Genomic DNA, 23,166 nt, shown 5'->3' with positions numbered 1-23,166 from the left:
TTTATAAGGGGAATAAAAGGAACTAGACTATGTTGTATCTTTAAAAAACCTGAATAACGAGAAAGTGCACTTGTAGGATCATTAAAACTGAAAAAAAGCCACGCATACACCCGCACAGTGGACTCCATATCAACGGCGGCAGCAGCCGCAGTCTATAAAATCGTGCTTGCGGTTAGCTCAGCCATTGTCATCAGATCTTTCAAACACCCCCTTTGATTTAGCAGCATATGCAGAATGGCCACATCCTTAATCTGTGAAGTGGTGTGTACATTTCTCCACAGCTGGAAAAATCCACTGACTTTCCAAAGGCAAAGAATTTCTCACTGAGTTAAAGACCAAGATATTTTCAAGATCTGTAATGGAGAGAAGGAGAACTAAGCTGGAGGAAATATTTAGGTTTCAGTAGCAACAGGACTTCAGTAATGAAAAGCAATAATCCTGATCTCACGAAGCCCAATGTGGAAATTGCACCTGCCCATCAGTGGGTTTGCTATATTGCATTGTGAGGCCTTGGCAGCAAAGAAGCTGTAGCCCACAATTAATTAACTGTTCAAATCAGCTGTGAAACTTGTCAACTTAATTAAGCCAAAGTTAGTTAACAGTCATTGTTTGATAATTTTGTGCAAAAAGTGGGCTCAGGACATGCACAGCTTTATTTCATGAACAAATCTGCTAGCTGCCACATAGCAGAGCGCACTGTGTATCTATGAACTCAGAAATTAAATGCCCGGGCAATGAAAGATAGCACTGGTTGACAATGTGTCTTATGAAATCTTGCTAGATATTCTGACATGTCTGGTGACCTCATACTTCTCTCTTTGTTATTAAATGGTTAAGTAGCATGTGCATTTGAAAATAATGAACATTGTGAAGGCTTCATGAAATATGTGGACCTCTGGAATGATCCAACTAATCTGGAGAGAGATTGGGGAGCCTGCCTAGGGAACTTTCCTATGAACCTATAAACTTGGGGCCAAATGGGGGCATAGACAGAGTAACCAAGCAGAAGTGTTCTGAGGCATCACACACAGCAGATGCAGAGAGAAGACTTCATGGAGCAAGATGGGGAACCTATGCTCCTTAAAACTGCTTCAGATAGAACAGCAATGTGCCATCCCAGCCCTACACTTCCTGACAAGCACTCATGTATGACAGAGTGCAAATTACTTAGCCTCCCTTTTACCCCACATTTTTAGCACGTTAAAGACCATGTGCCTTGCCTAGACTTTAAAACATGTCCGTTCGTTAGTACATATTAGCTAGCATGTGCTAACATCACACCTAAGAGGTTAGCCTGGATAAAGCCTGAGGGTATATGGATGGGTTTTTAAACTAAAAGTAACTGTTAGCTAATTCAAGCTAACTGGCAAACATTTGTACTTGCTATACTGGACACTCCACAAACATTTGTTCCAGGACACAAGTACTTGCAACAGTCAAATTGAGTTGCGGCAATCAATGAACCTGAGTTTAAGAACTCTAAAATAAGCAAACCCTTAACACTGAGACCAATTCATCCCTACACTAGAGCTGATCTCCGTGCAAATGCTTCCCTAACTTGACCCAGGCTGTCACAGCCCCTAGCAGCTGTTGAAGCAGCCCATGCTAGCAGACATGGTGCTCTGGCCCTGCCTTCTAGGCTGGGAATACCCCCTAGACTCCCCTGTGCGGGATAGCTTAGAGACTTTATACTAGCTCTGGACTTGCTGGAGGCAGCCCGTACTTTGGGGACTTTCTGAGGGCTGGATCTGCTGACTTTATGGCCCCTTTATGCTGGCAGAGCCAATGCAAAAAGCCAAGAGGGCTGGGGTGAATTGGGCCTTCTGTGCCTGTTTTCACCTCTGTAAAACGTGAGTAATAATACAGAGCTACCTTGCAGGGTGCTGGAACTCATACAAAGAGGTGCAAGGCTAAATGAATGTAGTTAAACACGTAGAGATCTTCAGATAATATTTCACATGTGTACATGGCACGGTTTGTTTGCAATGAAAAAAAGACTGGGTCTTGAGCCAGTCAGGCTGAACCTTTGCAGCCAAAGAGGCTGTTCTGCTTTTGGAAGGGAACGTATCCCCCTTTTGGTGAGATTTGATAAACAGACCATAACTTCTTAATGCATTTGTACTGATAGGGATGTCACCGGCACAGTGAGTCCTAACATGGCTCCTTGGAGGGTACTTCTCAGACCCTGTCAGCTGTAATGTAAGTCAGCTGGAGAAGAATTTTTAAGGGATCACAACCTGAAAGGATCAGGCTTTCCTGAGCAAATTCTGCAAGTCAGTCACGGAGAGGTAGCAAGAGGCCACGTGGCCCGATTATTAAACACACAGACTTCCAAAAACAACTAATTGAGATCATCTCCATCTCCATATCAGTCAAGGGAGATTTGAGGAGGTTTCTTAACATTTTAGGACAAATTAAGGCCACTCTCTCCTGGCTAGAATGGAGCCCTGCAGCAAAGCTAGTGTGATTCTGCTGTGTAAAGGGGACTGACTGCAATGGAGCAACACCACTGGTGTTCTTGGGGCATGGGTGGGCCCAGGAAAAGGTTAAGCCTGAGGGTACACTGCTATGCCGAACTTCCTGATGTTTCCATTGCCTGGGGGCAATAGAGACTACTCTGCAAAATCATTCCCTATGTCAACACAGGACCAAACTGCATGTGACCCTTTCTCATCACTTAAGCCCTACACTGGTCTCCAATGTTTGATCCACACCGGTTGGCTTAGAGAGCAATGATGGAGCAGTTCAGTAGATCAGAGGAGAGATCCACCTATACACTGACCCAGTAGTCCTAATATTCTATGCAAGGGGAGCAGAGAATTGAATCTACCTACCTTCCAGCACTGATGGGCTGGAGTAGCAGCTGAAAGGCTGTAATAGTAGTAAATGAGGGAGAGAGCTGCACTGCAATCCCAGGGCTTGGCCCCATGTTGTGGTAATAGTTGATTTTCTTTCCATAGTCAAGGCAATTTTACCTATTGCCTCAGGCTTTGTGTGGGTGAAATGAACTTCATCACCTGAGCACAGGGGATTGTGCCCCAGAACTCCAGTGAGGCATAGCAGCTAGCTGGCAGTGTACCATGACTCTAAAGGGGCGGGGACAGAACCTTGCAACAGCTCCTAGAAGTCACAACAGCCAAGACCAAATTAAGACAAGCCTTCAGGCTCCCCTAACCTCCAGCCAGGGTTAAACCGTCATTTGGCTGGCCCAGGATAGGGAGGTGTACAAAGATTCCACTCGCCATAACACCTTCTCAGTCTTGTGCCAAAGCTAGCTTTTCCAACGGCTCACAGATCAGGGCCAGATTTTGAAAAGTATATGCTCCATGCCAGTCACTGAAATACATGGCCAGATATCAGCACATGGGGTGTTGAGCTTTTTTGATAACCCAGCTGTAGGTGTCACAGTGGGTGCTGCTAGTCTGGCCTCAATCATGAGTACTCGAAAGTCTGGCCCTGAGCTCCTTTGAAAATTTGGCATCATGTGACTTCAAATCCAGTGAGTGAGTGGCAAATCCAGGATTAGGACTCGAGCCTTCCATACTTCCGCATACCTTATTCTAACCACTAGACAATGCTTCCTCCCTTCAGCTTTCAGTCTGTAACATCTAGATTTTGTGCTTTTATAAAGCAAAGGTAAAGAAACCATCTCTTTCAAATATTGAAAACATGAACCGTGATAGCAGATTTAGTAAAAATCATGAGCCAATACATAAACATTTAGCCTTATGAACCAACACCAAAAAAACACAGACCCTTTTCAAACGAAAAAGCCTATTTTATATTTTCTAGCTAGAGAATATGTTGTAGCTCATGACCGCCCTTAGGAGCAGTCACTGCCCTTCCTTTCCCACCCAAGCCAGGTGTGAGAGGGATGTGTCAACTTCAAAACAGAGAAGAGAGTTTCAGTTAATGCCAAAAGTCATTTGAAACTTCTTCTGCGAGGAGAATGTGATGTTCTTTTGACACTCAGCCAGTTTTTAAAAGTTCGTTCTCTCTTTTTTATTATTAACAAGGTCCATAAAAACTAAATCCCTTCTTATCCCTTGAGAAGCTGGTCCTTGCTGGTCAATGCCAAGGCCAGCAGCAGTATACTGTGAGAAGGCTGCAGCACACTCTTTTTTGGCTTATGAACTGAAAGCTCAGCTCCCAGCAAGCTAATCCTTTAGCATTCATTAGTACACATACACTGATTTCAAAAAGCTGTAACAAACCGTGATATTTATGAAAATGGAAATCGCTCATAAAAAAGTAAATAGCCTCTCCAAAATAAAGTGTTCCATTCTTTGACGAAGGCCAAATGCTAATAATTCATCAGGAAGTGGGGGAGAAACGCAGGACTGATCCTATGGGTGATTCACACTCCTTGCACCACTGATCAGCACTGAATTTGACCAGACTGTTTTAGTGACAGGTTTCAGTTTCACAGCATAAAGTGGCAAGGAATAGTCTCATCATTTATATAGTACAGCTGGAGGGTGAAGAAGTACGATAACAAACTAAGGAGGCTAGATAAGCAGGGCCGCCTATTATCTGCAACTCTGCAGAAAGAGTATCATTTCCACAGAGAACATGAGATTGTGTGAAAAACGAGGGATTGGGGGAGGGGGGAGATGCGCTAATTAAATTAAAAGTTACAGAGTCATAAGAAGTAGATAGCAGGATCCAAGTTTATACATAGTCACTTACAACATTCTCATTGACTTCTGTGGGGCCTGATGCTGCATCGCTGAAGCCAATGGGAGTTTTGAAAATTACTTACGTGGGAGCAAGACTAGGCCCATACACTGTAAGATGAAAGCGGCTTACTCGATTTTACGCATTTCCAGTTTCTCTTGGACCCAAAGAGACATATGGGAAATCAACAGCAGCATTTTAAAAGCAGCTCTTTGCATTTGCAAAGTCTACATCAGGGTTCGGCAACCTTTGGCACGTGGCTCGCCAGGGTAAGCACCCTGGCGAGCCGGGCCAGTTTGTTTACCTGCCGCGTCCACAGGTTCGGCCAATCGCGGCTCCCACTGGCCGCGGTTCGCTGCTCCAGGCCAATGGGGGCGGCAGGAAGCGGCGCGGGCTGAGGGATGTGCTGGCCGCCGCTTCCTGCCGCCCCCATTGGCCTGGGATGGCGAACAGTTTAAAGAGGATCTTTAGGACCCAAAGGGCTAGACACTTAGTATATATTTCTTATATATAAAGTATGTATAAAGAAGCTGAGGGTAACACTGACAGTCGGGGAGTCAAAAAATAAATAAATTGGTGAACCTGGGAATGTAGACCAGAGGTCAGCAACCTTTGGCACGCAGCTCGCCAGGCACCCTGGCAGGCCGGGCCTGTTTGTTTACCTGCCACGTCCGCAGGTTCGGCCGATCGCGGCTCCCACTGGCCATGGTTCGCCATCCCAGGCCAATGGGGGCGGCAGGAAGCGGCGGCCAGCACATCCCTGGGCCCGCGCCGCTTCCTGCCAGTCGGAGCCGCGATCGGCCGAACCTGCGGATCCTCTTTAAACTGTAAACTGATTACTAGGATAGCAAATTTGTTCCACTAATTTTCTTTTAAAAACTATCATGGGTTATTCTTGGCCACTGCCAACAGTGTTTGCAGAACTGGGGTCATATACTCATCCTCACACCTTCCCCAGCAGTAGATATTACTGCAAGAAATAACACAACTATTTGTAAATAATTCCTCCACTAAAAAAATTCCATTCTGTGTAGTTTTATTCTTGTATTGCATATATCTATTCAGCATCCCACTGTGTCTTGACAGGGATAGAGCTTTATTAATAAAATGATATTATATGCCAAAATTGTTAGACAAAGTTACATTCAACTCTGTGATAAAGAAAAATTAAATTGATATGCCCACATTAAATCCATTAGACAAGCAATTAAGGAATAACAAACCTTTAACCTATACAATTTCTTGCACCTTCCTCTAAAGCAGGTGGTACTGGCCAACGTGGGGACACAATACTGGACTAGGTGGACCCTGGGTCTGATCCAGCCTGGCATTTCCTCAGTTCCTAAACAGATTAATGCCCTTATCCTGTATTTACAGCCACAATTAATATTAAGCAATGAGTAGAGCAATGTAGTGACTTGTCCAAGGTGACACAGCAGGGCAGTGGCAGAACCAGGAACAAAACCCAGCTCTCCTGACATTAACCCTGTATTCTGTAAACTAGATTACGCTGCCTCCCCACAATGACAGAGTTACCATATGGTCTTTTACATGATCACAAACCACTGGGCAATGTAACACACTGTTTGACAAATAATAAAAACAGGTATAGCTTGAGGATTATGAATATCTGAACATCCAGAGGTAAAACGCCTTTAATCTATTAGAAATTAACAGTTTGCCTTTGAAAGGCAATTTTCTCTGGATTTGCAATAAATTCTTGGCTATAACCTAGGACCTGAAGTCACAACAATGTATCCTTTCTTATATACCTACTGCTCAGATGAATACCTCTGCTAGCATAATATAATAGTAAGAAACTACACTCCCCCCCCATTCTATTCCTCTTGTAAGACTGATAATATAATATTTTGTCTTCAAATTCATCTTTATCAATCTTAAGTACACAAATGTAGCATTTTGCACTATTATTAACATGTAATTCCTCCGACATATATAACATCAAAATATAAACACAGCAGGCCATGTTCTGCCCTCAGCTCCACGCTGACAGCTCACTGACTTCCATGGGCTTCTACTGTAGACAGTGGGATTGTAACTACAGAGAGAATGTGGCCCACTAACAAAACTCTTCAGTATTTTAAAAGTATTATTTGTTTTGCAAAGTCAAATAAATACACAGGCATTGTTCAGAACCCAGGTCCAATCTGCTGTTATCACAGAAGTGAGTGGTAGACCTTTGATGGACTTCAGTGAGTGCAGAATTGGGCCCTCATGTTTATTCTAAGTACTGTGCTCATTTATGGTGAACTTCTTGTTTTTTGAAAAAGGGCAATTTTATCAGCCAGTTAAACTGTAGTAGTGTAAAAGGGAAGTTATTTCTGCTTCAAGTTACCAAAGTATCATGGGTGATGGTCCTCAGCCTAACACAACTTTTGGGGGGGGGGAGGGGGGAGGGGAGGGAGGAAGTCCAAAAGAAATACTGAAAGGAAACTGCATACAAGCTTAGATGGACAGTTATCTAGAAAAAAAAGACACACACATGAATACAAACTCAAAGTTCCTGAGGGGGATGCATATATATCAAGCACATTTTATACTATGCATTTAGAACAGGGGTGGGCAAACTATGGCCCACAGGCCACATCTGGCTTGCCAAGCGATTTAATCTGGCCCTCGAGCCCCCGCTGGGGAGCAGGGTTTGGGGCTTGCCCCGCTCCGGCGCTCCAGCCAGGAAGCGGGGACGGGAGCCGCTCTGCGTGGCTCCGCGCAGCTCCTGGAAGCAGCGCCATGTCCCACCTCCAGCTCCTACGTTTAGAGGAAGCCAGGGGGCTCCACGCGCTGTCCCCACAGCTCCCATTGGCTGGGAACTGCGGCCAATGGGAGCTGCAGGGACAGCACATGCGGACGGGGCAGCACACGCGGACGGGGCAGCACACAGAGCTGCCTGGCCACACCTCTCCGTAGGAGCTGGAGAGAGAACATGCTACTGCTTCTGGGAGCTGCTTGAGGTAAGCGCCGCCCGGAGCCTACACCCCTGAGCCCCTCCTGTGCCCCAACCCCCTGACCCATCCCTGATCCCCCTCTTGCCCTCCAAACCCCGCGATCCCAGCCCAGAGCACCCTCCAGCACCCCAAACCCCTCATCCCCAGCCCTACCCCAGAGCCCCCAACTCTCCCATCGCACCCCAACCCCGTACCCCATCCTGGAGCCCCCTCCCACACCTGAACTCCTCATTTCTGGTCCTACCCCAGAGCCCGTACCCCCAGCCAGAGCCCTCACCCCCACTCCGTGCCCCAACCCCCTGCCCCAGCCCTGATCCCTCTCCCACCCTCCGAACCTCTCGGTCCCAGCCTGGAGCACCCTCCTATACCCCAAATCCCTAATCTCCAGGCCCACCCCCCCCGACCGCACCCTAACCCCCTACCCCAGTCTGGTGCCCCCTCCTGTACCCTGAACTCCGCATTTCTGGTCCCACCCCAGAGCCCTCACCCCCTCCTGCACCCCAACCCCAATACAATTTCCATACCCAGATGTGGCCCAAAAGTTTGCCCACCCCTGATTTAGGAATTTGAAACTAAAGCCATACATTTGGAAATTCTGTGCTACTGCTGAGAAGTGTCAGAAAAGGAGAGTATCTGGTATTTGGTACAAGTGTTCTCAATGATGAGGCAACTACCCTATCTGCTGCTTAATATAGGAAAGATGATATCCAAGGCAAATTGGAGTTCTTTTGTTTTGCTTTTTAAAAACAAAGCATAAGCCTGGCTTTTCCCAAATAAAATTCTTATAAACTAGGTTTATGTTGCAATGTCCTTTTTAAGTCTATTTCTCTGATGGAATTTTATTAAGCATGATACAGACCAAAGTTAAAGATAGAAAGTTATGGCAAATATGCAACATTAAAAATACATTGTCTTCTAGTGGCAAGTAAAATAGGGCCTCATAAAGTTTCCACTGCATCCCAGTAGGGAGTTAAAGGTCACTGCTAACTCAAAGTTAAAAACAATGGGAAGTAGAGGATGTCATTCTTTTATATTTGCCCAGTGATTCTGTGTTTTCTTTGTACAAATTTATTTAGGAAACTGGGAAATCTAACAAACAATGAAGTGATTTCAAGGCTGCCTTGTTCCTCCCACCCCCATCAGAAATCAGTTCATTCCACTTTATAAAATGTTTAATGTATAAAAAACAAATATTTGTTACTTCAAAAGGTTTGAACTTTCCAAGTACATAAAATGCAAGTTTTCCAGGAAACTTTAAAATGAAAGTGATAATTATTTTGTTTGTATTAAAAGAGTGAATTCCCCTCCTTATTAACCAAAGAACAGACAATAAAACTTAACTTAAATCAAAGCAGCTTAAAGTTATCAATTTATATATAGCTCAAAATACCAACAAACAAAAAACTTACTTGAAATGTACAACTGATAAATTCATACAGGAATGAAATATGCATCTGAACAATTGGATGATTGTTATTAAGCCAGCAAAAATGTGTCACCCTAATTTTTAGGGGTCAAATTAAGCTGCCTCTGATGCACATGTACACATGGGAAGAGGAGCACCCAGGCAGGGTGTGGGCTTGCGGACTGTTCCCCATACCTCCATAAACTCTGAAGTTTACACTTCTCCAGGTAGGGAGGGCAGGGCCTGGGACCAGGAGGTTTATTAACTCATATGCTGCCACACTACCCTAACAGATTTTTTGCCCCATGTGCTGGGGCAGTGTGAGGACACTATAGCCAGGCTCATCATGTAAGAGCTAATATTAACCCTGCTTTGGTCCTCAGCTCCCACTATGTGAACAGGAGTTGAGAATGCTCTGCAGCTAACAGGAAATGCTTAGCACTTCGAAGTATCAGGTCCTGCAGCAATAAAGGTGACCTGCAAAAGCAAAAATAGGCCCTCGACAGCTGAAAGTGAAAGTTGAGTAACTGAATGGGGAAAAGATTTTTACTCAGAGTGTTTAAAAAATAACTTCATTTATTTTTGTTAACACCCATTTAATTTCAATCACTGACATTTTGAAGAAAAAAAAATATTTGTTGGAGATTCAGTACCCTCTACCCCTTCCACTAAAATATGAAAGGAAACAAGCCATGCTCCAAGACACCCAGGAGTTCCTTCAATAAAAGTAGGGGAAAAGAAAGCTTCCTGATATTTCTAAAGAACAAACCAAGCAAATTCTCACACATGAAAAAGGGCACAAATCCAATTCAGGGGACAAGAATCTTTTGCAGTTCATCTTTCTCACATGTACACAAGAAACCAAAATCCAAATTCAGGGTCTAATAGCCAAATGACAGCCATTAAAATTAATGGACTTGATCCTATTGACGTCAGTTACAGAACTCTCATTGGCTTTGGTGGGAACAGGATCAGGCCCAATAGTAGCTGAGTAGCTAAAACGCCACAAAGGGTCTTTAAGATGTACAAGCTAATAAATAAAAATTGGCCACAATGTAATTAACTAAAACAAATTAATATTTTCTCTGGACCCAGTCCAACATTGAGATCCTCCAGTGCATCCCTTGGGTCCATACATGGAAGATCAGGGGTTCTGTTGTTGTTTTTTAAATTGGCAACATCATTTTATCCCAAATACTGCCTTTAAAGCTTGATAATCCTACAACAATTTGTTCCAAAATATTTTGCTTTGTTAAGGGAAGCTCATCACATTGTCAGTCTTTAGATGTTGAAAAGGAACCAATACACAGACAGACATACAATGTTAAAAACATTATTTAAAAAGAAGAATTTCAAATTAATTTGTAAACCACACTGAAACAGGAGAATAATGAGCATGATGTAATTTCAATGAATTTTAAAAGTCACTTTCTAACACTTTTCCTTTCTCCAGAAAGGCATACATACATGTGGAAGCTGCAACTACTGGTTTATAAAACACTAAACTTTTATGGAATGTTGAGTGACATATTTACAGATTTTACAAGGAAGAGGAGAAAAGGGCCTGGGAGTTTGATTCAGGGTCAACAGCTCAGCCCACAGCAGAAGGGGATGAGCTGGAAGAATGCAGACATCAGAGACTTCACTGTTTAATTTCATCCCCTACACTGTAATGACCCTATCAACATAATTTACTGTGCTTTCAGGCGGGCATTTTCAAAAGGATCCTAAGGAAGTTAGGTGCCCAAATATCACTGAAAGTCAAGAGGATTTGGGTGTATAACTTCCTTGGGTGCCTTTGGGGGGGGGGGGGGGGAAATCACAGCCTTTCCTATTGAGTGGTCAGACTATTTAGTAATACATATTTAAAAGGTCAGTATGCATCTTGTCACCCTTACCAGTTTCAGTTATGGTCAAACCATGATATCTAATTATTTTACACCAGAGATAGTTACATACAGAAGGTCATAGAGGCAAATTAATCCCCGGTCAAACTCCATTAAAGTTATGGATGAATTTGGCCTATAAAGCACTGGCTGCAATTCATACAGAAAATTCAAAGTTGGACAGATAACAAGAAATCACATTTAATGAACACTCTTCTAAACTTTACTATCAACCTTTTAACTCCACCTATATTTAGCAAATATGTTTACAATTTGACTCTATTAAGTACATAGTACTAGATCATCTTCAAAAAAGGTGGGATGGGGTGGGAGGGACAGACGACAGACTGATGCCTTATGAAACATTTCTATGAAATAATTCTGTTTAGAAATCAATCTGCTCATCTATCATATTTGCTTTAGGTTTCTTCCATTTTTCTTTGGATGCCAATAAGGGCTTTGTGTTTCTCTATTCATTATGTTTATTTCCTATCCGAGGCCCAATTTTGAAGTCAATGGGATTTTTGAGCCCACGAAAAGTGCAGGATCCAGGCACTTAATTATTGTTGTTAATGGGGCCAATTATACAGCCCTTACTCAGGTAAATAGTCCTTAGCACTGAAGAAATGGCCCCTTCTCCTCCCTGCCCCCAGCTGCACAATACTTTAGAAGTGTAAAGTATTATTATTATACTCCTGTTCGGAATATCATAAAAATTGCAGTCAATAATGCTATAAGGTTCTGACTTTGTTTCTGAATATGGATAATTACTTGAACAAGAAGAGTGGATATTAAAAACATAAGCAACATATGGAAGCAAAATGGTTTCTAAATAGAATAGCTTCAAATGAGCTATGAGCAACATTAAAAAAAAATATTTGGTTACATAAAAAGATGGAAACAATATGCCCTTCATAGTCATACTGTTTGTAAGCTTTTTCTTATTTAGAGTGTGCAATAATGTTGTCATTGAACATGATCCAGGAGCAAGTATCTACATCTGGTGGGACTGTTTCACAGCAATGATCATTATTTACTACTTGTGCTTATCGCTTCAAATTTTAAAAACTGAACTGTTGACACCTTAAATACTAAGGAGACCGGTGCCTTGAACTATAATTTCATACCATACAATACAGGGGAGCGAGGGAGGGAGAGAGAGGGAAAGATACTATATAATTAATTTTCTGATGAATTTGGGGTTTGGGGCAAGGTTAAAAAACAGTGTGAGCAAGTGTATTGTATCACTAGGATGTTTCTTACTGTGGATTTATCCAAATATGTTTACACATCCCTCTGTTAACTAAGATTTTAAGAAAACAACAGGCACAGTATGTTAAGCAAAATGACATACTGCAAAGAGAATGGAAATAAATGTTTATTTTCAACACTTTCCACATCAACACACACAGGTGTAAGGAGAGAAAGAGCTAAGAAACTTTCCACAAAGCCTGAAACTGGCAGGAGACTGACACACAGGAAGTTCCAGCCAGAGAGGATGAGGGACATGGCTGCAGGAGGCAGAGAGAAAAGAGTGTTTCACGTCTGTCAGTAAGGTACAAGCTGAAAAGAATCATTATGGAGTTAACATTATCCACTCTGCCACACAAGAAGCTGCACTGAAGTTCAGAGATGCAATTCTTGTATGTTCCTATTCTATGTCAAACTCCTACTGACTTCAGCAAGAGCAGGACTGGGGCCTATGCAAGGATTGGGAGTAGTAGTTCCATTGGCTAGTCTGAATGATTAAAAAAAAAGAGCTCATGGTATGCTCCCAGCAGAGCAATTTATACATTGTGAGTGGCCTCAGGACTGCTCTTTGAATTGGTGCTCTTCTACCTTCTATTCAAACCAAAATCAAATCAAATCAAATCATAGCAATCTAAAGAAACACTTTGATTTCAGCATACAAGGCTGAAGTAAAATTGAACATACTTCTCATCGCATCAAAGGCCTAGTTATTTAAGTTTGCTTCATATCAACTCAAAAGGAATCCACAGTCCACGGGCAAAGAAAGGGTTTGTCCTTTGCAACAACAGAATCAAAAGGCAGCCTGGGAGTCTGGCAGCCGCAGGGAGCGAGAAAGGTTAGAGTGTCTCAGCGTGGGAAGGATCATCTCAGTGGGAGCAAGGATCTCTATACAGGAGGGCTGATGTCAGTGAAAGTGGGAGGGAAATGACGGTGAGGAGGGTTGTCATGGGAATGATTGAGAACTGGCTTTGGAAGGAGCAGAGAGGAATCAGAAGAGAGTTGGATGGCCTCAGTGGGAGTGGGGACACTACATGTGGGTGTTTCAAAGAGAGGGAGAGCCCACCATGTGTTCCCAGGGGAGGGAATGCCCAGCCCAAGCCGGGCAGGAGCAGGAGAGCATGGTAGTCGCCATATGTGATTAAATACATACAAATTATATCTGATTAAATGAGAAAGTCAGTGTACATTGTAGTATTACAGAGCCATTAATTAATGGACTATTATAGATGTTATTTCATGTTTGTTAAACTACCCAGGAAAGGACAGTTCAACAGGTTTTGAACTAAGAATGCTTACTGTTTCTAAAGCCTTGGATTTCATCTGTTAGTCCCCAACCAGCAGATAAATCAAACAGCCTTTTACAACGTGACCTTAAAATGTCAGAGCCTTTGGTTTACTGCCCACTCCCCAAACACACCCCTTGGTGTGTGTATATTATTGAAAATACACCTTGTCAAGAAGAGCCATACAAGAAAAAGAAAATATTACACAAGTAAATTAACTGTGGCATGAAATACAGAGTGAATGCATGAGAGCATGGTGAAGTACAAGGGTTCATTGACATAATGTTGGGACAGCATATTGCTCACAAAGAGCAATGCCATGAGCAAGCTATGCAAGTCATTCTACACAAGTACCAATTAAACATTTACACCATATCAACATTTGCTCTGCTTATGCCACATTTTTAACTGAGCAAATATATTAACAATGTTTTAGAGAGGGTTTTTTTTAAACGTATGGATTTTTTTAAAATCCTCCTTTCTGTAAAGCCAGGTATTTTAGTACCATGAGTCCAATTACATAAACTTCTGAGGAAGAGAAAAAAAAATACAATTGGTACATTTAAAATGTACGTACAAGTATCACAGCCTTAAATTATAATAAAATAAATAAATTATGGAGATATACCTATCTCATAGAACTGGAAAGGACCCTGAAGGGCCATTGAGTCCAGACCCCTGCCTTCACTAGCAGGACCAAGTACTGATTTTTGCCCCAGATCCCTAAGTGGCCCCCTCAAGGAGGGAACTTACAACCCTAGGTTTAGCAGGCCAATGCTCAAACCACTGAGCTATCCCTCCCCCCTTAAAACCTCAGATCTTGGGACCTTTTGGGGCTAAAAGCAAGTGCTATCCCATTGGTACCCTTGGAATTTGTGCTTTCCAATAGTATTCTATAAAGCTCCATTTGCTAGTTTGGATGGGTTGTGTGATAATCAGACCTTAAACTTGTCACTGTTCCAGGGCTAAATATTGCAGAGCCTGCCTACAGACCAATGTAATTTTGGATTGAAAATTCTATATTTGGGGGGCAAAAAGGAAACATTTTTGTGGCAGGTTCATTTTTTTTAAGATGTGACATTTATTTGAAGCTGCTCAGAGATTAGCAGTGTTAGAACATCTCATGGGAGTCTTGATTAATGGGGACAAGTGAGGCCACCAAATGCCATTTATGATATGATTTCTTGGCTTATTACATGGATATCACCACAACCATATATGCCAGATATAGATATTGCTACATACATGTATGCCTACATACACTACACAAACTATTCTGCAAGATTACTTTGGAAAAGGTTTGATTTTTTTCCTTATTAAGAAAGAAATGTTAATCTTTGTAGCCATATTTCATGGATGATGGGAGTCACAAAATACAGTGGGAAGACAGTTCACATTTAGTGATTCCCTGCCATCCGATCATAATGGATATCTGACAACACTCTAGAATAGATATAGAATAAATCTCAGTATCAGCTAGCGGGGGGGGGGGGGGGGAGAGAGAGAGAGAAAGAGAGAGACTTCTTTTACAGCTTGGATTTGGTTGTTTTTTTGTATGGTGCTTTTTGACTTGAAAATCTTATGTATTATAACCAACATACTGGTCCAAGGAAAGGGATTACATCATCATAAATGTTTCTACAAACGCTAGTGAAAACAGATGATGTACACACAGTGGGCCAAATTTTGTTCTTATGTATAACTGTGACTTTCCTGACTTCCATATGTAACAGAGGAGAGTTTGGCCCAGGTGTGAATATTGCTGAGAGACAGAGAAAAAACGTCACTCAGACAGGTAATTGTGCTATACACACAAATCAGAGGTGTTCCAACTACCGTATCACATGATAATCATTGGCTCAACCTCATGAGGTGCTGACCATGTTCTGCACAGTGCTGAGTGCCACTGAAGGTGTCCAAGTACTTCAGAGAAGGTTCTCAGCCCTTTGCAAATGTTTAATGGTTTGTGGTACCATGCTCATTCCCACAGTTCCTCCTCAGGCCAGAGTCCTACTAACTTCAAAGCTGTATGATTGTATGACCTTGCACCAAATCCTGCTCCCAACCTCCCACTGGCTTCAATGTCTCAATTTTCCTGTGCTCCATTTCTTTGTAAAAGAACTTTACTGTATCACTGAGAGTAGGTGACACAGCAATAGTACAATTCAGTTTCATACACAATACAATTTCAGTGACAACATAGTTGTAAACTAATATAGCAAGGATAGTAAATGTGATAACAATATACAGGCTAATAATAACAGCAGAGAAAGTACAGTTCTATGCTGTTTTACATATCTGAAGGATAGCACAGGATTTTAAACAAGAAAGTCAGGAGGTGGAGAGGTGGAATCACATTTAGTATTAAATTGATCTTGCAAAAAAACCACTCCCATTAAGGAAAAACAATCATTTTGCAGCAGTGTTGTCAGTGGGAACCTACCATCACAGCTATGAAATGCGACTTTTTGTGGAAAAAACCTAGACAATTCAACAAGATTGGAGTATGACTGTGAACTAAGATCAACTGCATGTCTAGCTGAGTTACCTCTGATGTTCCCGTCCCACTAACAAGCAATGTATTCACAAGCATCTTGAAAACAAAAAATAAACTGTTTTCTTCTTCCCTACATTCTCTGACAATATTATTTAACAGAGTAAACACATAGAAGACTAAGGCATCTTTAATTAGAATATTATATGATTTTCTTGTTTTAAATGCTGTGAGATCCTTCAAGCATATACTTGAAAATCAGAAAAAATAAATAAAAGCTACCCAAACAAAACTCAGAGTTCTGATGACAACATAAATAACCCGTATTTCTTTATTGTAGTTTCCATTATTTCATCAGCATGCCTTGGTGTGTATGCAGCCTTATAGCTCAGTTCCTTGTGTCTTATTTAGAACATAAATAAAAATGTTAATTTGGCAAATAATTGCTCTAGTTATTCATCCTATTACCTATATAGTTTCTTCTTGCATCCCACGTTTTTCAACTCTATGAAGTGAGATTGTTCTATTTCGGGGAAAGTAATTTAAGAGAATCACCCACACCACAGAAACAATTTGCTGTAGTTCACAATCAATAACGTAGACACATTCTTAATATAGATTGTAAAAGGTTCAGAAAACTGTACAAATTATTATAGGTGGTGTAAGCTGCAAAATGTTGTGACCTTTTGTTAGCTCCTTCCTGTATGTCATACCTATATCTTATATTTACGGCATGTGTATCTCTTAACAGATATCACGGTAAGCCAGGGATCAGCCATGTTATATAATAGCTCCGGTGCATCCATAACTTGTCTTTTCATTTGTACTTATTTATTTCTACAAAAAACAGAGAAAAAACTCGACCACAAAAACTATATTAGCAACTTAATAAATATATGCCACTCACAGAAAGTAAATATAAATGCAATTCTTCAGTTCTCCTAACTTATTTTACCTTTTTTAAAAATCACAATTTCTTTATTTTTTCAGTATGTGCCTTTCTGTGAGGCACATTGGGATTATGCTATATGTAAGTATACACACACTAATACTCTACAAAATACCTTGTCTAGAAAAGCAAGCAAAGTCAACAAGTGGTAAATGTAAATCAGAACCCTATCCAAAAATTCCTGTCACTCTTGTTCCAGCTTTCTGATGGGAAGAAAGGGTTTAAAGTGACCAGCCCATCTACCAGACAGTTTTATATGGCATTGGTATTTTGCACCCAAAAAGACAAGCACAAAGAGCAATATTTGATAAGTCAATAACAACAGACGTAAATACATGTTAGTTGCAGTGCAGGCTCACACAAGCTGTGTCCCACCATAGATATCTCTGCTGCTGAATGCAGAGGGCCTATCTGCTTGCCTTGCTCTAATGATTGACAAGGACATTTAAACAGCTCTCCTTTTTCACTACACCAAAAAACTCTTCCCATGGAATGAAGAAACAGGTTTAGGAATATCGACACAGTAGTTTCATGAGACTGATTAGTTTATAAACTAACTAATTGCTCAAGCCATTAATGCTTTCCTACAATCTATTACTCAGATAGCCTCCTTGGGTCAAATCACTGGAGCCAACTCCTGTTCTGAGAGAAATAGTGCTTGTATGTTTAGCACTCTTTTTACCTTCAAGCTGGATCTGCTGGTCTGGGTGTCTGGCTCCATGCTCTGGCTGTTCTCCCTCTTGTCTTTCTTAGAGGAATTAGTCCTCACCTTATAAGTGGATGTGTTGGAGGATTTAATGAATAATCCCGGGACGGAGTTGCCTTGCTGTTGCTGAGACATGGTTGTGTTGGTCTGGTGAGGGGAATTGGACTCCTCGGACTCTTTGCTACTGTGATAAACCACCCTGCTGTCAGAGATGTGGATGCTTGGAGCACAGCCCATGCTTTGTGACCACTTTGGGACTATTTCTAATTTGTTTTCTCCTTCCAGTGGGTCTTTTCCCTTTGATTATTATTATAATTTTTTTGTTTGTTTGTTAACAGGTTGAATCTCCTTCCTGCTTCTCCGCTACGCTCGGGAGCATTGTCATCGGTCCTTTCTACACCCCCAGAAACGTGTGTTCTCTTCCTCCTCCAGGAAACCGGGATCCTTGGAGCTCAAGCTCAGCAGCGGGGCGGGGAGGGGGTTCAAGAACTGGCCGAGTTCATGCTTTCACCGGTTCTCTCTTTCAAACGAAGCCATCTCAAAATCGCGGTAGGATTTTCTGTCAGCCCGGGGAAAGGGACGGGAGGCGGGGGGGGCAGCCACACCAGCGTCTCCTTGGACTAAGCGCTCAGAGCCCTGAACATTGGAACATTTCCCTCTCAGCACTAGCCCACAGAACCGAATATTTTCCACTAGGCTTTGCAAAGGGTTACAAATTAACCTTGGGGCCGGGAGGAGGGAGGGGGGGATTCTCCCCACACACACCTTGTCTCCCACAGCCCCCACCAGGCGCTGCGTGTCGATTTATCCCGCTCACCAAGCTCAAGAACCGATCCTGTTCGTTGCCTTGCCTCGCTCTCTCTCTCTTTTTTTTTTTTTTTTTTTGGAGGGGGGGGAATCAAACCCCCCCTCCCCTCCTCTCCTGAGCTAGAGGGTGTTCCTCGATCACGCTCCCGTCCGATTCATGTTCCTCTCCGTCCTCCTCCTTCCCAACAGCCGCCGCCGCCGCGCAGGCTGGCTATTGACATTCACAGGCTAGCCTCCTCTTGGCAAGGGCTTCGGAAGGAAGATTCCCCCCTTCGGAAACAGGGGGGTTCTATCCAGCAGAACATTCCATGCCGCGGGCACAGCTCCCGCGGCGGGGCGAGCCAGCCAGAGCTCCCGGCGGCACTGCACCAGCCTGGCAAGGGGCGGCTGGGGGGGAGCAAGCTCAGAGGTTGAATCGGGGAAGGTGGGGGTGGGCAACAATAAGAGCAACCCTACCAAAAATACTGCATAACTCAGAGGGGGGCTGCTGAGATCCAGAAGAGGAGCCGACTCAGCTGGCGGAGGCATCAAAGGGCCTCCTCCATGTTTTGTGGTCACAGAAAAGATGCAAAACGTTGCACACACATTAAAAAAAAATTTATCCTAGAGTCCCATCTCCGTGGTATGCATTAAAATGGCGAGAGGTTTAATTCCCAGGCATTTGCTCTCCCTGCAGCTGAGGCTGGGCAGGAGGAATGCCTCTCCTCGGCGTCTCCTTTCCTTGCTCCGTGCCTGTGGATGCTGTTCTTATTGATGCGGCTCAGCAGCAACCCCCGCCCCCCCCCCTTTCCTGCCCCCCCGCCCTCCAAAGCTGCCCGCTTGCGAGGCTTCCCCTTGCAATTCTGCCCCGGTGTTTGACAGCAGCGGCGGCGCGGCGGAGCCAATACAAGCACCCGCGAGCGGTGACCTCCAGCCTTTATTGGCGTCAATGCAAATGAGCCGGCGAGGGCCAATCTGCTGCGGCACGGCCGGAGCCAGGCGGCCCCGCGCGAGGGAGCGAATTTCAAACTGCTCCCGTCGCCGCCGGGCCCCTGCGCACCCACCGCGGGCTGGTCCCGCTAGCGCACGCAGCGCGCTCGGGGCTGGCCCCCGGCTCTGCACGCCAGGGCCAGTGCACCGAGCAGGGGTGTCTCCACGGGGGGGGGAAGCTGGGGCGCCACCTGGTGCGAGCCCCTTTGAGGGCTAGAGTAAGGGGACCCTACCATACTGGCCCTGGCATTTTCCCATTGGTTGCAGCACCTGTGGTGGCTGGGAGCTAGGACTGGCTCCATTTCCAGCTCTGCATCTGTCTGCCCATCCCCGGGCATCACCGAGCTGGGCCTCAATCTCCTCATCTGTAAACTGGGGGTGATGATGATGGTACTCACCTACCCCAAATGGGGGGTTGTTTGGTTCAAGATCCTAACCTAAGGCAGTGCTTTTCAACCTTTTTTTCATTTGCAGACCCTTAAAAAATTTCAAATGATGGCAAATCTTAGACAAAGTCTGTGGTCCCTCTGGGGTCTGTGGCTCACAGGTTGAAAACCACTGTCCTAAGGCATTTTGAAAAGGGCAAGTGCTAGGTCAGGGGTCGGCAACCTCTGGCACGCGGCTCGCCAAGGTAAGCACCCTGGTGGGCCGAACCAGTTTGCTTACCTGCCGCCTCCACAGGTTCATCCGATCGCGGCTCCCACTGGCTGCGGTTCGCTGCTCCAGGCCAATGGGGGCAGCGGGGAGCCGCGGCCAGTACGTCCCTCGGGCCACGCCGCTTCCAGCATGTCCCTTGGCCTGCGCCACTTCCAGCAGCTCCCATTGGCCTGGAGTGGCGAACCGTGGCCAGTGGGACCCACGATCGGCTGAACCTGCAGAGGCGATAGGTAAACAAACTGGTCCGGCCCGCCAGGGTGCCTACCCTGGCAAGCCGTGTGCCAGAGGTTGCCGACCCCTGTGCTAGGTAAATCGCAAGCAGCGTTGTGGTTAACACACCACCACCCCTACAGAAGCTGCTCTGTTATATACATTATTCTCTGCACCTGCTCTAATGTGCAGTTTTATTTTGTCAAGCTGAGAGTCCTTGATTTAAAAACAGTTTTGTTTGTTAACTGAGATTTCAGATGTCTCATTAAAACACACTAAAATCCTTAAGTAGCAATGGGGGGATTCTTTAAACTAATCTGCCAAATAAGCGAGACCTGGCCCAGGTCTGCTCCCTTCATTGTGGAGTGTGGGTAAGTTGAGGTTCTGTACTTAAAGAAGGGATTCCGCCTCCATATTGTGTATGAAGAATATGGCATATCCTCCCCCAAATTGCAGCACTTATGCTGCATACAGAATTTTCTGAGAATTTACATCTAAATCTAGTTGTTAGTTTTAAAATGGGTCCTTTTGAAATGTAGCACTGTGTCATATCTTTTTATGTCTTGAATAATCTCAGTACAGAACTAAGACTTTTCAAACTTTCCAGATAATTAACTCACTGAAATCTCATGCACAGGGTACATTAAAAAAATCACTTAAAATAAAGCTCATGTTTATTAGTGAGTATTGTAACTAGTAGCTATGATCAAGGAGAGGGCCAATAGCTTAGGTCATTGACTTGATCTAACTGAAGCCCTGGTGACAGTAGAAATAACTCAATCTACACTTTAACTCTACAGCTAATTTGCATGTTACAATTCTGTTGGTTATAATGAGTCAGTGCCTGAAGATGGACTTATGTCAAGGGTTCTCATTGTTACATTGCTTAGCTCAATTGACTGTCACTGCTCCTCAAAGGTTTTGTGGCCACAAGCTCTCTTGGGCATCAGTGTTTGAAAGGCTCACTGCACACCAAAAGCAGCACTGCCACGGGAGCTGAGTCAGGAGCACACAAGAAGCCCTTAAAGAATAGGTGTTAACTCAGGGACTAAACTCTCTATCCCAGTTCTTCCATTTCTGTAGTATTTGTCTTCCTAAGAGCTCTCTTCCCCCAAGACTTCCTCTGAGGACCACCACAAACTTGCTTCCCTCTGCCCCTTCCACTCCTTCTCTGCCTTGTAGTGGTAATGAGTTGCGGGGGGGGGGGGGGGAGAGGAATAGCATCTTTAAAGAACAATAATCTAATCTAGAACCTAGATGCTAGTATGCACTAATCATAATTGTGTAATTATCACATGGCATCACTATAAAGCAGAGTTAAGCTTGTTTGGATGCCTTAACTATGAATTTCCATATCCTTGAAATGTTTGGATTTCTTTTAACCTTAATTCTGAATTTCTTGGATTTGTAATGCTTGGTTTGGGGATAATTACAACATCCCTGTAATGTTTTATACCTTTAAGTATACTATATTTACAATATATACTTTCAGCCTTAACTTTATCTAAATGTTAGTTTCTGTCTGCGAACATCTGTTAGTGGTGGGAGGGCTCTATGAAGTAGGCAATGAATGCAAGAGCACCAATGTCATGCATTTAAGCATATTTTAAAATGTTGCAGTAACTTTAGATGTTTGTACTATTCTACGTTATAGACAATGTCAACTGCTTAAATGCTCTTTATCAAGTAATAGATGTAGCTAAATACAAAAAGGAAGTGTTATTTGAGTGTAATGCAAACGTCTAAGAATTCTCTTAAGATCACAGATGTTCAACTAATCTGGTACCAATGTGTGAATTATGACAGTACAAATGCTAGACAGTTTTAGATCACACTACAAACGCTTGAAAGCAACTTCTCTAATGCAGAGTATTAAGTGTCAGCACAGCCAATACCCACTACCTAAAAATTATTTAGCCAACAATGAACACTTCAGCCACAGAAAACAGAACCTACAACTACCCCCAAAACTTTGTCAATGCAGCGTTAAGGCACTGCGTTCAGCTACCCTCAAGCCTCTATAAACAAGAAACTGAGAAGTAGGGTAACAAACAAACTTCTGAAAACCAGGAAATATGGAGTTGAAAGACGCATCACCCCCACAACACAACCTTAACTCTGACCTCTTCAAGTGATATCCCAACACACCCATAATATACAGACGAGCACTCTGCCCTTACAGATACTACATAACACTGCGAACAAAGCAGATTAGCACTGTCAGACAAAGACTAATACCTTCACATTCTAAGGCAAAATGTAGGTTTAGGTCAGGTATAGCAAACAGAAGCAACTGAACCCACTCCACACAAGTCATCCCAGACTTGTAATATGTTACCACCTCTTCACCCAGACCTTGAGGAGTCCTTCAGAGACATTGCTTTTACTTCCCCAGCACCAAGCCCTAGAAATCAGTCGTGTATGCCACCAGACTGCTGACAATCCCCATGGCAAGAAGACCCATTGTGCACCATTACTGACACAATGACAGAATTCAGCACTAAAATGAAGCATGCTGGATCCTTCAAGGTATATATGCACCTCTCCTTACATCATAGTGACAGCTTTGCCAAGCTGCTCTATCTTATCCCTCCACCATTCAGTACATCTACCCTAATACAATGAATGCAGCTAGTGCATGCAGATAAATACTGGAATTCAAATCTCCAGAAGACAACACAAACAATGGCATATTCTCTTTGTCATTCTTCAGGTCTGCTTGTCACAGCACCATCCTTACACAACCATTCCCAGTGTCTATCGCCAGCTCCAACAGGGGCAGAGTTAAGGTTCCATTGCAGGAGGGGCATGTCCCTTAATTCTGTATTGCTGATTTCCAGAAGTTTAAGTTTGTGTTACATTAACTCTTTGTTTCCTGGTGTTCAGAGGCTTGAGTGTCGCTGAAT

At 43.4% G+C, this 23,166-nt stretch overlaps 1 protein-coding gene across 1 annotated transcript in view; it reads right to left on the bottom strand.

The window, feature by feature from the left end:
• PDE8A (phosphodiesterase 8A) overlaps positions 1-17,611 on the bottom strand; it is a 189,160-nt gene extending 171,549 nt beyond the window's left edge. Inside the window, exon 1 of the mRNA XM_065412598.1 lies at positions 17,594-17,611. The gene's annotated coding sequence lies outside the window, so the exon portion shown is untranslated. The remainder of the gene's footprint in view (positions 1-17,593) is intronic.
• Positions 17,612-23,166: the final 5,555 nt, after the last annotated feature.

This window comes from Emys orbicularis, chromosome 10 (assembly GCF_028017835.1).
Source record: "Emys orbicularis isolate rEmyOrb1 chromosome 10, rEmyOrb1.hap1, whole genome shotgun sequence".
NCBI classification, from domain to species: Eukaryota; Metazoa; Chordata; order Testudines; family Emydidae; genus Emys; species Emys orbicularis.
Note: the sequence above shows the minus strand (reverse complement) of the source record. Positions and strands in the feature narration are given on the sequence as shown.